Source organism: Oncorhynchus nerka, linkage group LG28, assembly GCF_034236695.1.
Source record: "Oncorhynchus nerka isolate Pitt River linkage group LG28, Oner_Uvic_2.0, whole genome shotgun sequence".
NCBI lineage: Eukaryota > Metazoa > Chordata > Actinopteri > Salmoniformes > Salmonidae > Oncorhynchus > Oncorhynchus nerka.
Window position 1 is genome coordinate 38,752,764 of NC_088423.1, and position 14,565 is coordinate 38,767,328.

Genomic DNA, 14,565 nt, shown 5'->3' on the forward strand with positions numbered 1-14,565 from the left:
CCACAATCCCATAACCTACAAAAAAACCTCGACAAAACACACCACATAATTACCCATGTCACACCCTGGCCTGACCAAAATAATAAAGAAAACACAAAATACTAAGGCCAGTGCGTGACAGTACCCCCCCCCCCCAAAGGTGCGGACTCCCGGCCGCACACCTAAACCCATAGGGGAGGGTCTGGGTGGGCGTCTGACCACGGTGGCGGCTCTGGCGCGGGACGTGGACCCCTCTCCAACATAGTCTTAGTCCGCTTACTCCGCGTCCTTAGATTGGCGACCCTCGCCGCCGATCTTGGCCTAGTAACCCTAACAAAGGGCTTCACTGGACTGAGGGGCAGCTCCAGACTGAGGGACAGCTCGTGACTGAGGTAGCTCGGGACTGAGGGATAGCTCGGGACTGAGGGGTAGCTCGGGACTGAGGGGTAGCTCAAGACTGAGAGGAAGCTCAGGACTGACAGGAAGCTCAGGCAGGTTGACGGCTCTGGCAGATCCTGGCTGAATGGCGGTTCTGGCAGATCCTGGCTGACTGGCGGATCCTGGCTGAATGGCGGATCCTGGCTGAATGGCGGATCCTGGCCGACTGGTTGATCCTGGCTGACTGGCTGATCTGGCAGATCTAGGCTGACTGGCAGATCCTGGCTGACTGGCGGCTCTGGCGGATCCTGGCTGACTGGCGGCTCTGGCGGATCCATGCTGACAGGCGGCTCTGGCTGCTCCATGCTGACTGGCGGCTCTGGCTGCTCCATGCTGACGGGAGACTCTGGCGGCTCATGACAGACGGGAGACTCTGGTGGCTCATGACAGACGGGAGACTCCGACAGCGCTGGACAGGCGTGAGACTCCGGCAGCGCTGGACAGGTGGGAGACTCCGGCAGCGCTGGACAGGCGGGAGACTCCGGCAGCGTGGACAGGAGAAAAGATCTGGCAGTGCTGGACAGGCGAGGCGCACTGTAGGCCTGATGCGTGGTGCTGGCACTGGTGGTACTGGGCTGAGGACACGCACAGGAAGCCTGGTGCGGGGATCTGCCACCGGAGGGCTGGTGCGTGGAGGTGGTACTGGATAGAGCGGACCGTGCAGGCGCACTGGAGCTCTTGAGCACCGAGCCTGCCCAACCTTAACTGGTTGAATGCTCCCGGTCGCCCTGCCAGGAGACCAGATGCGTAGAGCCGGCTTCATGGCACTTGGCTCGATGCCCACTCTAGCCCGGCCGATACGAGGAGCTGGTATGTACCGCACCGGGCTATGCACCCGCACTGGAGACACCGTGCGCTCCACAGCATAACACTGTGCCTGCCCGGTCTCTCTAGCCCCCCGGTAAGCACAGGAAGTTGGATTAGGTCTCCTACCTGGCTTCTCCATATTCCCTGTGTTCCCCCCCAATACATTTTTGGGGCTGACTCTCGGGCTTCCTTGCCAACCGTGTTCCCTCGTATCGCCAGCTCCTCTCTCCGGCTGCCTCTGCTCTCCTAAGTGCCTCCACCTGTTCCCATGGGAGGTGATCTCTTCCAGCCAGGATCTCCTGCCAAGTGTAGCAACCCTTACCGTCCAACACATCATCCCATGTCCATTCCTCCTTGCGCTGCTCCTGCTGCCGCTGCCTGTCACCACGCCCCTTGGTCCTGTTGTGGTGGGTGATTCTGTTACGGTTTTCTTCTGTCGAAGGAGAGGCGGACCAAAACGCAGCGTGGTTATCTTTATACATCTTTAATGAAGATGATAAATGAACAATATACAAAAACAAGAAACGTGAAAAACCGAAACAGCCCTATCTGGTGCAACAAACACAGAGACAGGAACAATCACCCATGAACTACCTAAAGAATATGGCTGCCTAAATATGGTTCCCAATCAGAGACAACGATAAACACCTGCCTCTGATTGAGAACCACTCTAGGCAACCATAGACTTACCTAGACTACTTCACTAAACCACAATCCCGTGACCTACAAAAAAAACCTAGACAAAACACACCACATAAATACCCATGTCACACCCTGGCCTGACCAAAATAATAAAGAAAACACAAAATACTAAGGCCAGGGCGTGACAGGTGTTTATACTTGCGTACTACTGTTTGTACAGATGAACGTGGTACCTTCAGGCATTTGGAAATTGCTCCCAAACATGAAACAGACTTGTGGCGGTCTACAATTTGTTTCTGTGGTCTTGGCTGATTTCTTTTGATTTTCCCATGATGTCAAGCAAAGAGGCACTGAGTTGGAAGGTAGGCCTTGAAATACATCCACAGGTACACTTCCGTTTGACTCAAATAATGTCAATTAGCCTACCAGAAGCTTCTAAAGCCATGACATAATTTTCTGGAATTTCCCAAGCTGTTTGAAGGCACAGTCTACTTAGTGTATGTGTTACGATAAACTAGGACTGGTGGGTGGAATCAGGCGCAGTGAGCAGGTTTCAGTAGATTGTCAAATTTATTCACCAGCGCAACAAAACGGTCACGCCAACACACAGGGCGCATACAATTTACCAGCCCAAACAACAGGACCAAAATAGTCCGGAGAATAAAGACACGAAAAAACACCATCCAACAGAGTAACAAAGAAACAAGCCCGCACAAATACCCAGCGGGCCTAGTGCCCTTAAATAGCCTACAAACAAACACTAACACAAAACAGGTGTACCCAATTACCCAATAACCAGAAACAAACGGAAAGGGAATCGATGGCAGCTAATAGGCCGGCGACGACGACCGCCGAGCACCGCCCAAACAGGAAGAGGCACCATCTTCGGCGAGGTTCGTGACAGTATGTAATCTTGATTCCCTGGACTTGTGATACAGTGAATTATAAATGAAATAATCTGTCTGGAAAAATTACTTGTGTCATGCACAAAGTAGATGTCCTAACTGACTTGCCAAAACTATAGTTTGTTAACAATAAATTTATGGAATGGTTGAAAAATGAGTTTTAATGATTCCAACCTAAGTGTACATAAACTTCCGACTTCAACTGTATGTTGGAAAGTAAGAAGGTATGTTGAGTGTTTTAAAGTCTAAATGTATGCAATATACTGTAAATACAATATTTTGTATTATGTTACGCAGTTGCGCTGTAATATGCACAAAACATATCTTTACTCATGTTTACATTCTAGAGTAATACCTTCCAGTTGAAGTTTAACAATGAGGAGTCTGGCCTTTTGGCTCATGATACAGATCTAGATCCAGATCCTCTCAATGTCAATTACTTGTCAGAACTGTTGATGCACTTGGGCATCAGCTGTGAAAATCTCTGCAAAGTATTGATTTTTGACTTTCTGTGGCACTTCTTTACCAGGATTTGAGTATTGATAAGCTTTAGTGTTCTTTCCCCAAGTGAAGAGGCTGATCTAAAAGCCTTGAGAGTACCCTACCCTGACTGCTCTCCAAACCTGGAGAAACCAGTATCGATCCACACAGTGTTGCAGCATCCCTCTGACAGTAAGGTTAATCTGGGGTCTGAAAGTTTTATTGCTGTTGACATGGGAGTGGTTCTAATGATGAATTCAAACCACATAGGATTTCCTGCTGTTGTACAGTCACAAAAGGGCTAAAGGTACTACCATGAAGCCCTGACAACCAACCTTGAACCAGTGAACCAGTTCAATTACAGGGCTATGACAGCTAATAGGTAATTACTAATAACATACTTTTAATATTTGATCATGACAGCAATATGCAGGCAATATACAGGCCGAGTAAGAGCAAATTCATGCAAGCTTATGTTGGAAAATACACAAACTGTTATAAAGTGCCAGACCAATTGCCACTATTCCTGTTGTGAATCTACTTTGAATGAATTTATGTAAGCTTGTTTGTTTAATCTTTCTCCAGTCATTTAGTTTACAAAGAACTCCAGACCCCCTGGCAGTCGTCTGCAACAGAATAAACGCACCACCGACTTCCTCTTTTTAATGATCACAGGGTTATCAGATCTTAATGTTGACACCTTCTCCATTGAATATTCATCCTGCTGGTGTTTTTGCCCATTACTTTCTGATTGCTGCTTTGCTTGATACTATTAAAGAGCCAAAGATCATTTATAACCAAAGACTGAGCGTTCACGTTCAATGTGGATCCGTTCAGGATCAAACCAGACACTTTTGATGTGGCTTTTGTTTACATGTTAAACGAAGGGACAATTTTGTAGATTCATGTTTTCATATATGGCAAATCAGTGATGCCTCAGTGGTTCTATGTTATCAAAGCATCAATCACTGTGCTGCATTCACAGTGTCTGTCCACGTCAACATGAGAATGCCGTCTCTGAATAGTCATCTCACTTGACTAAATGTTGTTATGACATGGACGTCAATCAATCAATGTGTTTATGAAGCCCTTCTTACATCAGTTGATATCTCAAAGTGCTGTACAGAAACCCATCCTAAAACCCCAAGAGAATGCAGGTGTATTCTAACTAGTGGTATGAAACACAAGGAGAGGCTGGTTAACGAATTGTGCTGTCCCCAATATTGCCAAAAGATACTATTTTATTTACCAGCAGTGGTCAGAGTGGGATGTACATTGGGCGGCAAAGGTAACCTTCTGAAACAATGGCTGCTCACCCACGAGATGGTCAAAGAAGCACAATGGAGTGGTATAGTAAGACCAGGGTGGTATTATATTTAACAAAGCACGGCTGAAGTGTTATCCAGACAATGTTTTTAACCATTCTGAAACCACTGTACTTCCTCAAACAGTTCAGTTAAACTTGAAAGGGACTTTTACTAAATAATCTTAACTGGAGCTCCTGAGTGGTGCAGCGGTCTAAGGCACTACATCTCAGTGTTAGAGGCGTCACTACAGACCCTGGTTTGATTCCCGGCTGTAGCACAACTGGCCGTGATTGGGATTCCCACAGGGTGATTTGGCCGAGGTAGGCTGTCATTGTAAATAAGAATTTGTTCTCAACTGACTTGCCGAGTTAAATAAATAAATAGTGTTCTGTGTGCTATGTGATTGAGCACAAACTATTATTTCTGACTGTTTATCCTTCTTTGTGAAATACAACAGTAAGCAAGATGCGATGTCAACAATGAACCACAGCTGAGGAAACCTGTACATAGTTGTGAGACGTGCGCATGGGACTGCTTCACAAGTGAAATGTGTGTCAGCTGTGCCTTATTGAAAAAATGCTGTCTATAACCCAAGGGGGAGCTTTCATGTTTTTGTTTTTCTATTTGTTTCTGTTCTGCTTTGTCCTACTGTCCAGTCTGTGTTCTAATTTAATTCCTGTAAGGAATAGAGAGTGTAGGATAAAGTGGTGGGGGTGTTGGGAGGGTAACTGTAAAGGGCTCCTTCTACCCCCCTAGTGGGCCCTCAGTTTTAGAAGGGGGGTAACAACTCACTCTATATTCCGGGGGTATGGGGAAATAGGTACTAACTATACTGCAGTGGCACAAGACAAGACAATGAAACACCAGTAGACACACCCATAAAAACAACTACGTCAATGCTAATACTACTGATCTTCTGTTGTTTTACTAATCATACTGTATAGTTAATGTGAATTGGTCCGAATTTAGAAGGCACTAAAATAACTTTTCCAGCGAACAGTAGGAATTACAAATATATGTTCCCATGGGTGCCAGTTTGGGTTGCCAGCTATTGTTGGAATGGTATTTCTAAATAATTATTTCCCAAAAATATGTCTCTTGAATTGTTCTCCTTCCCATGTTAAATCACTCTTTGTACCTTTCATTGGTTGTTTTATTTCCTGCCAAGTTAAAGCTTTGTTCAACGTCCAGGAAAAAGGCTCTGAATTTTGTTTGTGAGTAATTTGTTTTTCTTCATTAAGATTTACCTGCAATGTCAATTTTCAACACTATCTTTAATTAAAAAAAATTTGTAAATACATTTCAAGAAGTTTCAAAAGCTTCGTCTTCCCTAACCAGTCACTTCATTATTTTAAATGTTGTAGTTAGGTATGCACATACTGTAGAAATAGTTTGTAATAGATGTGTTATTGCGTTCAGTTACCCATCTCAAGTATGGCTGAAAGTTGAAGCGCCATTCAAAAATAATATTAGTGCTTCTTTCTTATTGAAAATGATGCTTTCCAATAGAGGGCAGTGCAGAATGGGAAGCAAGCATTAACATTCAGCTTCAATTCTTCCTGGGACATTTAATCTGTCATTTAAGCAATCATGTATTTCGTTTTATTTTATTTGATCAATATCCAAATTGATCCCAGAAATAATAATAATAATAATAATAATAATAATAATTTCTGAGAGCAATGGCTATGAAGGCAGCCAAGTAAAGATTGCATGGATATTTTACTGTGATGATTAGATTGATAGTCATTTAACCTAGGCAATATTATATGATTTCTGCTGTTCTATTTTTGCAAACCAGTATTTCACTGACTCACACTGATTAATACATTTCTACTGAACAGTAGTACATTTTGAAGCATATTTGAATACTGTTGGACTCACTTACAGCACTCTGCCATCATCAGAGCACAATTCCAGCCTCGATGTTGAAGCAGGCTGCCGACCGGCAGATGAAGAATGAGCTTCAGTGTGTGGTTTCACACTGGACTAATGATGCCTGTGGCGACTACAGGCTACAGTTGACCCATAACCAAGGCTGCTGTGACAGAGCAACAAGGGGTCCTATTTAAAAGGAGCACACTCTGAAGTGCACTGTAAGCACCCTCTTTGATTGTGGCCAAGTCAAGTCTATGTAATATCCTACACCACGCAACAGAGAGGCGTAGAAGGTAAGAGTTGCATGCTCAAGGTGTTTAGTCAATGATACAGGACAAAAGAGTAGGCCTGGAGTAGCATACAGCATGTGTGAGCAGTTTGGCCATTGCGGTTCAGGGATCAGAGAGAAATAGAGTATTCACTTTGATAACTTATATTTGTGTAATGCATACACTAGTACCCTGTATCAGTATCTCCCGGGCCATGTGATTCAATGGAATTATGGACACCATTAAATTACTACTATGTTATCATCCGCTCTGTTAATCTCTGTGAAACCTCACATTTTGCCGTAATATTTGCTTCTGTGTGTGTGTGTGTGTGTGTGTGTGTGTGGGAGGGGGTGGTAAAGTGGATGATATTGAGTCTGACTTCATAAATCACCCAGACACTGATAAACTCCCCACACACCCACACACCGCTAATGGGCAACCCTTAAGGAGTGTGAGTGTCTCGTGCTGCGTTTGATTCAACATTTATTAACCCCCTCACACACACACAAATACACTCAAGTTAGCTTCTGAAGGACCGAGGAAAGGGTCGGTGGCATTCACATCATTATTACAAGGCTGTGACCAAGTCAGGCTGAATTAATCATTGCTGATAGTGTTCAAATGTATTTTGGCTTCTATAACTATTTCCCACCATTTCCATCTCATAAGTTATATCCTGTCTCTAATGTAACTCCCTATTTCCCATCTAATATCCTGCCATCCCTCCTCATAAAAATAGTAATTGTCTGCCTCCACATCAAATATAGACATTCTGTGCTCCCACCTCACACAGTCAAGTTGGTCCCCCCACTTAAACATAGTTACTATCTATTGCTCTTCATCACGTACCAGTGTAGTCACAACTCACATTGGCCATTTTTATACAATTCTCTGCTTAGAGTACCTATCATACAATATGTACATTAGTCCAGCAGCCTCATTTTACACTGTACTGTAGGCCGTTTGGATGTAAATTATGTGCCTTAAGGCAGGGATATTCAACTATTAAAAGCATCTTAAAAGTAATTATGTCATTTTAAAAGCATCTAAAAACTAAGCATCTCAATAAATAAAACAAAGATAAGCCAAATCAGGTAATGACAAATTCTACTCTGAAGGAATTATGCTTTGAATTCATTTCCCTCAGTCATTTAGGTGCGTTTTTTTTTGTCATACTCCCTTCTAATAAGTCCTTGTGAGCATCAGAGAGTCGTAGCTTTCAGGAATAGGTTAATCATATTTTGTAGCTTAAACTGTTCAAACACTAGAGCCAAATTCATATGAAGAAAAAATAATAACCGATAAAGAAGAAACCACACTACTTGTCATTTTGGAAGTGAGCATCGGATTTTGGCTGTGATTTTTTCGAAAACCTTTTATTCATGTTCAGAATTTATCAAAGGGCCAGTCTAAATAAATAAACGGGCCGCCAGTTGAAAAGCCCTGCCTTGGAGTGCCCCAAAAATGTTAGTTCAACTTTAAACAAAACAGCACCAAGCAAGAGACGCTAATACCTTGGCGATTCCAGACTATTGCACATGCAGATAAGCATTGTCAAACAGACAGATATTAGACTGGGCTGAGACTGCGCTACCCTATCAGGTTCCCTCCCTCTCTGTCTGGACGGCTCTCTGAGGCCCTGACACCTAGGCACCATGCAGCCAGACCAGTCTCCACAGCTGCTACAGTAGCTGCAGCATTCTAATACCAACACACACCGCCACAGCCCAGCACTATAAAAACTAACATCATTTCAAACATGGCATTCTTTGATGCTATTGTAATGATCTTTGGGATCTTGAGAGAGGGGGGGGGGGGGTCGGATTTTGCTATTGTCTAGTTTGAGAAAATAAACTCCCCAAAAAGAGCCGGCTGAGGAAGATAACGGCAAGGGGAAACTCTGCTTTAAATGAGAGCAAGGAAGAAACCTTGAGAGGAACCAGACCTCTAGAGGGAAGCCTGTATCTTCTCTGCCCTGTTGGCCAAAAGTTTAGATTGTATTTTTTTTTTTTTACCTTTATTTTACTAGGCAAGTCAGTTAAGAACAAATTCTTATTTTCAATGACGGCCTAGGAACAGTGGGTTAACTGCCTGTTCAGGGGCAGAACGACAGATTTGTACCTTGTCAGCTCGGGGATTCGAAATTGCAACCTTTCGGTTACTAGTCCAACGCTCTAACCACTAGGCTACCCTGCCGTATGACCGATGTAGTTATGCCATGCTGTGGAGGCATAACTGGATGCAGCTAGGCAGGGGCAAGGCCATGCAGATGTGGAGTTTGGCAGTGGATACAGTGTATCATCTGCAATCTCACACTGTTAATGTTCATCTCCAATAGGTAACATATAGTCCAGAACACTCAGCCTTGTGTGTGTGTGTCCGTGTGAAATTGTGAACGTATGTGATGCTGCATGCATCGCGGTGAGTGATGTTCTGAGACTGAGTGTATGTATTACTTCACGTATTAACCTATGACTACAGCTTAGTTGTCAGAGAGCGGGAACCAGAGTGTCTCAGGCTGGAGAAAGTGCAGGTCTAGCCTTGTTCTGTTGATGAAGCGGCGGCACTTCAGAGGCTCCAGGACCCCCTGGCACCAGTCTCCCCAGTCCTCCAGACAGACTGGGAGCATCTGGCCTCCGTCAGCACCTCTGGCCCCCGCAGACTATGATCTATATGACGAGTCCAGGAAAGAGGAGTGGACTGGATCAGGGAGAGGGAAAATAAGAGCCTTGGTGCCAAGTACTGTCTGCAGCCTTGTGCAAAATACACTTTACCTATTAGCAGTTCTGTATGACTACAGAAGACATACTGTAGATATTGGCCAATGTCTAGTATCTTGTTTGTCAGTAATTATATTAGTTTAATTCTATTCTAAATTGAAGTGGGGACATGTAAAACGTCTGTCTCAATGGCCCAGTAGTAGTCAATAACAGTATAACGTATAGTATTTATTTATACTGCATTGTGAAGTGTGTTACAGATAGGATTCAATGTTCATACAAATAATCATATATGTGTCAAACCGATATGGACTCATCCTTAGTTAGTTATATGTGTTCGACTGGTGGAGCTGGAGCATCATCTTACAGGAAAGCTTTCACTGACTTGCCATGATGAATTCATATGAATTGATTCCAAATACACCTAGCCCCAATCAAACATTACAAAATGTAACAGCTCACTGCGTTTAAAATGTTTGAGATATTGTGTGTAAAATAGTATCAATGTGAGTCATTTACGATGATTGATGATTTACAATTAAGTCCACTTGCCATCGCACTACAAAAGCCTGTGTGTTGCAATTGGATCTGACACATACACGGTTCTGCGTGTGAGGTCATTCGTTGACGAGGGGCCAAATTCATTTATGGAACAGTGGTATTGGCAGGCTTGGACACTGCAAAAGCAACGATAATCACAGAGGTTTGGTGCGGTGTGACAAGGACTCTTCAGGGAAAAGCCCTTACAAGCTGGCTTTGGTTGGCCATCGCTCCATTAGGTAGAGGCTAGAGGGAGACGTCTTCCTTAGGTCATTTCTCGGGGAGTTTATAGATTATAGTATTTTATATAGCATGTAGACAATTTATGGCACATGTTCTTTAGAGGATGTAAATTTAAAAATATATGTAGTGTTCTTTTCTTTGGTATTGGGGGGAAATTACGTGCTGAGTGCTGAGAAAAGTTTTCAGACTGAAAAGAATAATACATTGTACGGTACAAGATGAGGTAAGGGCCAAGGCACATCCTCTTTGGGGAGTTCAGGGATATGGGGTGAGAGTAGCTTAACGTTTGTGAAACTTCATGTTGTTTGACAGAGGACCCTGTCTCAAGCTGCTAGCTCTCTCTTCAGATTTCTTTAAAACACATTGTTAATGAACCTCATTGACAATCCAACTGCCGCTGTCACCCCCCGAGGATGCAAAGCTCTCAGACCATGCCTGTTTGTCACAGTGTCCCCCACTCAGTGTCGACTGTAAGACCATGGCTGGCAGACAGTTAGTGGTTTGCACAGCGGTGTTGACTCAAATGGCATGCTTCCTGTTGCTTTGCAGCTGCCACCTCTGCTACTTCCATTACTTTCTATAGCATGCAGATGTTCTATCAACATTCCCCGCCAAGGGGACTGCAATAACTGTGAGATTCATGCCATGTTTCACAGGCATGTCAAGTGGCACAATTAAAGGGAGAAATACAGTACCAGGTTTTCCGCAGGGGCTTAAATATGTGTCAATATATATATATATATATATATATATATATATATATATATATATATATATATACACTGCCGTTCAAAATGTCCTTGTTTTTGAAATAAAAACACATTTTTGTCCATTAAGGTAGCATAAAATTGATCAGAAATACTGAAAAATACAGCACTGTTAATGTTGTAAATGAATATTGTAGCTGGAAACGACAGATTTTTTTTATGGAATATATTCATAGGCGAACAGAGGCCCATTATCAGAAACCATCACTCCTGTGTTCCAACGGCACATTGTGTTAGCTAATCCAAGTTGATCATTTTAAAAGGCTAATTGATCTGTTGTCCTGATTGAAGAAGCAATAATTACTGGCCTTCTTCAGACTAGTTGAGTATCTGGAGCATCAGTATTTGAGGGTTCGATTACAGGCTCAAAATGTCCAGAAACGAAATACTTTCTTCTGAAGCTCAATCTATTCTTGAAGGCCAGCATCCCAGAGTCGCCTCTTCACTGTTGACATTGAGACGGGTGTTTTGCGGGTACTATTTAATGAAGCTGCCATTTGAGGACTCTGTTTCTCAAACTAGACACTCTAATATACTTGTCCTCTTGCTCAGTTGTGCACCGGGGCCTTCCACTCCTCTTTCTATTTTAGTTAGAGCCAGTTTGCTCTGTTCTGTGAAGGGAGTAGTACTACACAGCGTAGTACGAGATATTCAGTTTCTTGGCAATTTCTCACATGGAATATCCTTCATTTCTCAGAACAAGAATAGACAGACGAGCTTCAGAAGAAAGTTTTTTTTTCTGGCCATTTTGAGCCTGTAATCGAATCCACAAATATTCTCCAGATACTCAACTATATGCCATTGGAACACGGGAGTGATGGTTGCTGATAATGGGCCTCTGTAGATACTCCATAAAAAAAATCTGCCGTTTCCAGCTCCAACAGTCATTATATATATACAGTATATTATCTTTTTTTCTAAGGGGGCTGTTTCATAAGGGTTAAAGAATCCACATGATTTTAACAGCCATTTTCCTGAGTTGAGCTGTTCTGTGAGTCTTTGTGTGGCGGACCTGTTGCGACCCTCAACGGATATGGAAATGGGGGTAAGGTTTTATGGGCCAAACGGATTGGACACAGTCAAGCTCAGGGGACATGAATATTGGATGTTATTTCTGCTCTCTTTTTTTATGTAATCCATTGCCAATACATTATTAATAGATGATATCATATCCAGAACTAGTGGATAAAGCACTACTGAGAGGAACTATGAAAGGTGCACTATGTGTCAGAGTGTGGCATAAAAATGCAGTTGTAGTGACATTACTTAATCGCTGTAGTCTAACACTTTCTGACCAGGGGTTTCTGTAGCTCCTGGTGGAGTGTGCCTATGGGAAGACAAATATAGTAATAACTCTGCCAGAGTAAATCCTGCATCCGTGGATCTGAAATGCATTCAATCATTCATATAGTATCAAATGATACCCAAGTACAAGATTAATGTTTTTTTTTGCGTTAGGATACTTTTCTCATTCTTCTATTCCACAGTAAAATAAGTAGAGCTCTTAACACAGACCTAACTTTATCTACACTGAACTAAAATGTAAATGCAACATGTAAAATGTTGGTGTTTCATGAGCTGCAATAAAAAAAAAACACAGAATTGTTCTACAAAAATGTGGAGCATATATTTTTTGTGTCCTTGTAAGTAAGCATTTCTCCTTTGCAAAAATAATCCATCTACCTGACAGGCATGGTATATCAAGAAGCTGACTGAACAGCATGATCATTTCACAAGTGCACCTTGTGCTAGGGACAATAAAAGGCCACTTTAAATTGTGCAGTTTTGTCAAACAACACAATGCCACAGATGTCTCAAGTTTTGAGGGAGCGTGCAATTGGCACGCTGACTGCAGGAATTTCCACCAGAGCTTTTGCCAGAGAATTGAATGTTAATTTCTCTACCATAAGCCACCTCCAAAGTAGTTTTTGAGAATTTGGCAGTATGTCCATCTGGCCTCACAACCGCAGACCACATGTAAACACAGCAGCCCAGGACCTCCACATCTGGCTCCTTCACTTGTGGAATCTTCTGAGGGGGGTGGGGGGTGCTCAGGAGTATTTCAGTCTTTAATAAAGCCCTTTTGTGGGGGAAACCTCAGGCTGATAGGCTGGGCCTGGCTCCTCAGTTGCCAAGCCAGTGGGCCTATGCCCTCCCAGGCCCACCCATGACTGCACCCCTGCCCAGTCGAGTAAAATCCATAGATTAGGGCCTAATTTATTTCAATTGACTGATTTCCTTATATGAACTCAGTAAAATCTTTGAAATTGTTGCATGTTGCATTTATATTTTTGTTCAGTATATATTTCCTAGCAGACTGTGGATTGCAGATAGATGGACTAATGGTCAGTCTAACCAGAGAGAAGCAGAAGAAACAATTGTCCACGTTTTAAATCCATGGTCTGCACTATCTTGATATTGTACACAAGGCAACAAAGCCATTACATCAGCACCCCTGAAAATGAACACATAAACACCTGAATAAGTCTTACATAGGGAGTGGATTCGTAAGGTAATATTATCTTTTAAGGTCAATTTGAATTGTTTTTCCTCATGGGAAACTTTGTATTGATAAAGACCAAACAAAACCCCTTTTCTGAATGCTTGTCCTCCATGGCCTCAATGAGGGTTTCATTCCTTTATGTCATCCAGCCCAATTCCCAGCATGCACAGCCATTGTGACTCTTTCAACTGGAGCTCTCCATTGACTGGCTCATTGTGCAGCCAGGCTTTTGTGTGGCGCTATCACCAGAGCACCATCTTTCACCTGAACACCGTAGGAACATCACAGTGATACGGCCAGGTATAGCATCTGAGGCACCCACGTCCGAGAGGAATAAAGCAATGGTAGAGGGAAAATATATCGAAAAACAGGAGCTAATTTTAGTAATAGCAAATAAAATTGTCAGTCTGTAAACATTGACTAGAGATATTCAACATTACCTTCTTATGCGTGTGATAAAGTGGCAGTATTTTTAAAACATAACAATATGCAAGCAGATGTTTGAGGCTAGGGCTCCTTGGCAACAAAAGGCTAGTTAAGATCGATATTGCTTTCAATATTTCTCTCCTTTGACAGATGACCACTACTGAGGAAAGTCTTGATAAGAGCAGCAACATATGGATGTGTTGAGCCTTGGCCTCCTTTGATTGCATGACCTCTTGACCCCAGCCTGTGTTGGAGAGCGTGGCGGCCACATGGTCCGGGTGTCTATCAGGCTCTGGTTATGGGGCGTTATTGACTCAGGATTTATAAATATTTAATGCACACATTAAGATCATGGTGGAGGGCAGCCATTAGAGTTCTGCAGTAAACAGGCTCTAACCACGATTGAGTGCTTTAGCTATAGGGTGGCTTTTGGTACAGGGAGAGCATGGTGTGATTTCCTAGCACTCATATATTCCTGCCTGGCATTACTTGGCATGATCCAAAAGACTTGCCTACTATGTTTGTTATCCTGCTATTAAAGGTCTCAGATGCACATTAAATCATTGCTCACTGATAGACAATGCATAACACTTGATTTATGCTCAGATTATAAATTATTAGAAGTGTTTACACAGAGTACATGGATTCAGGTTTTCCT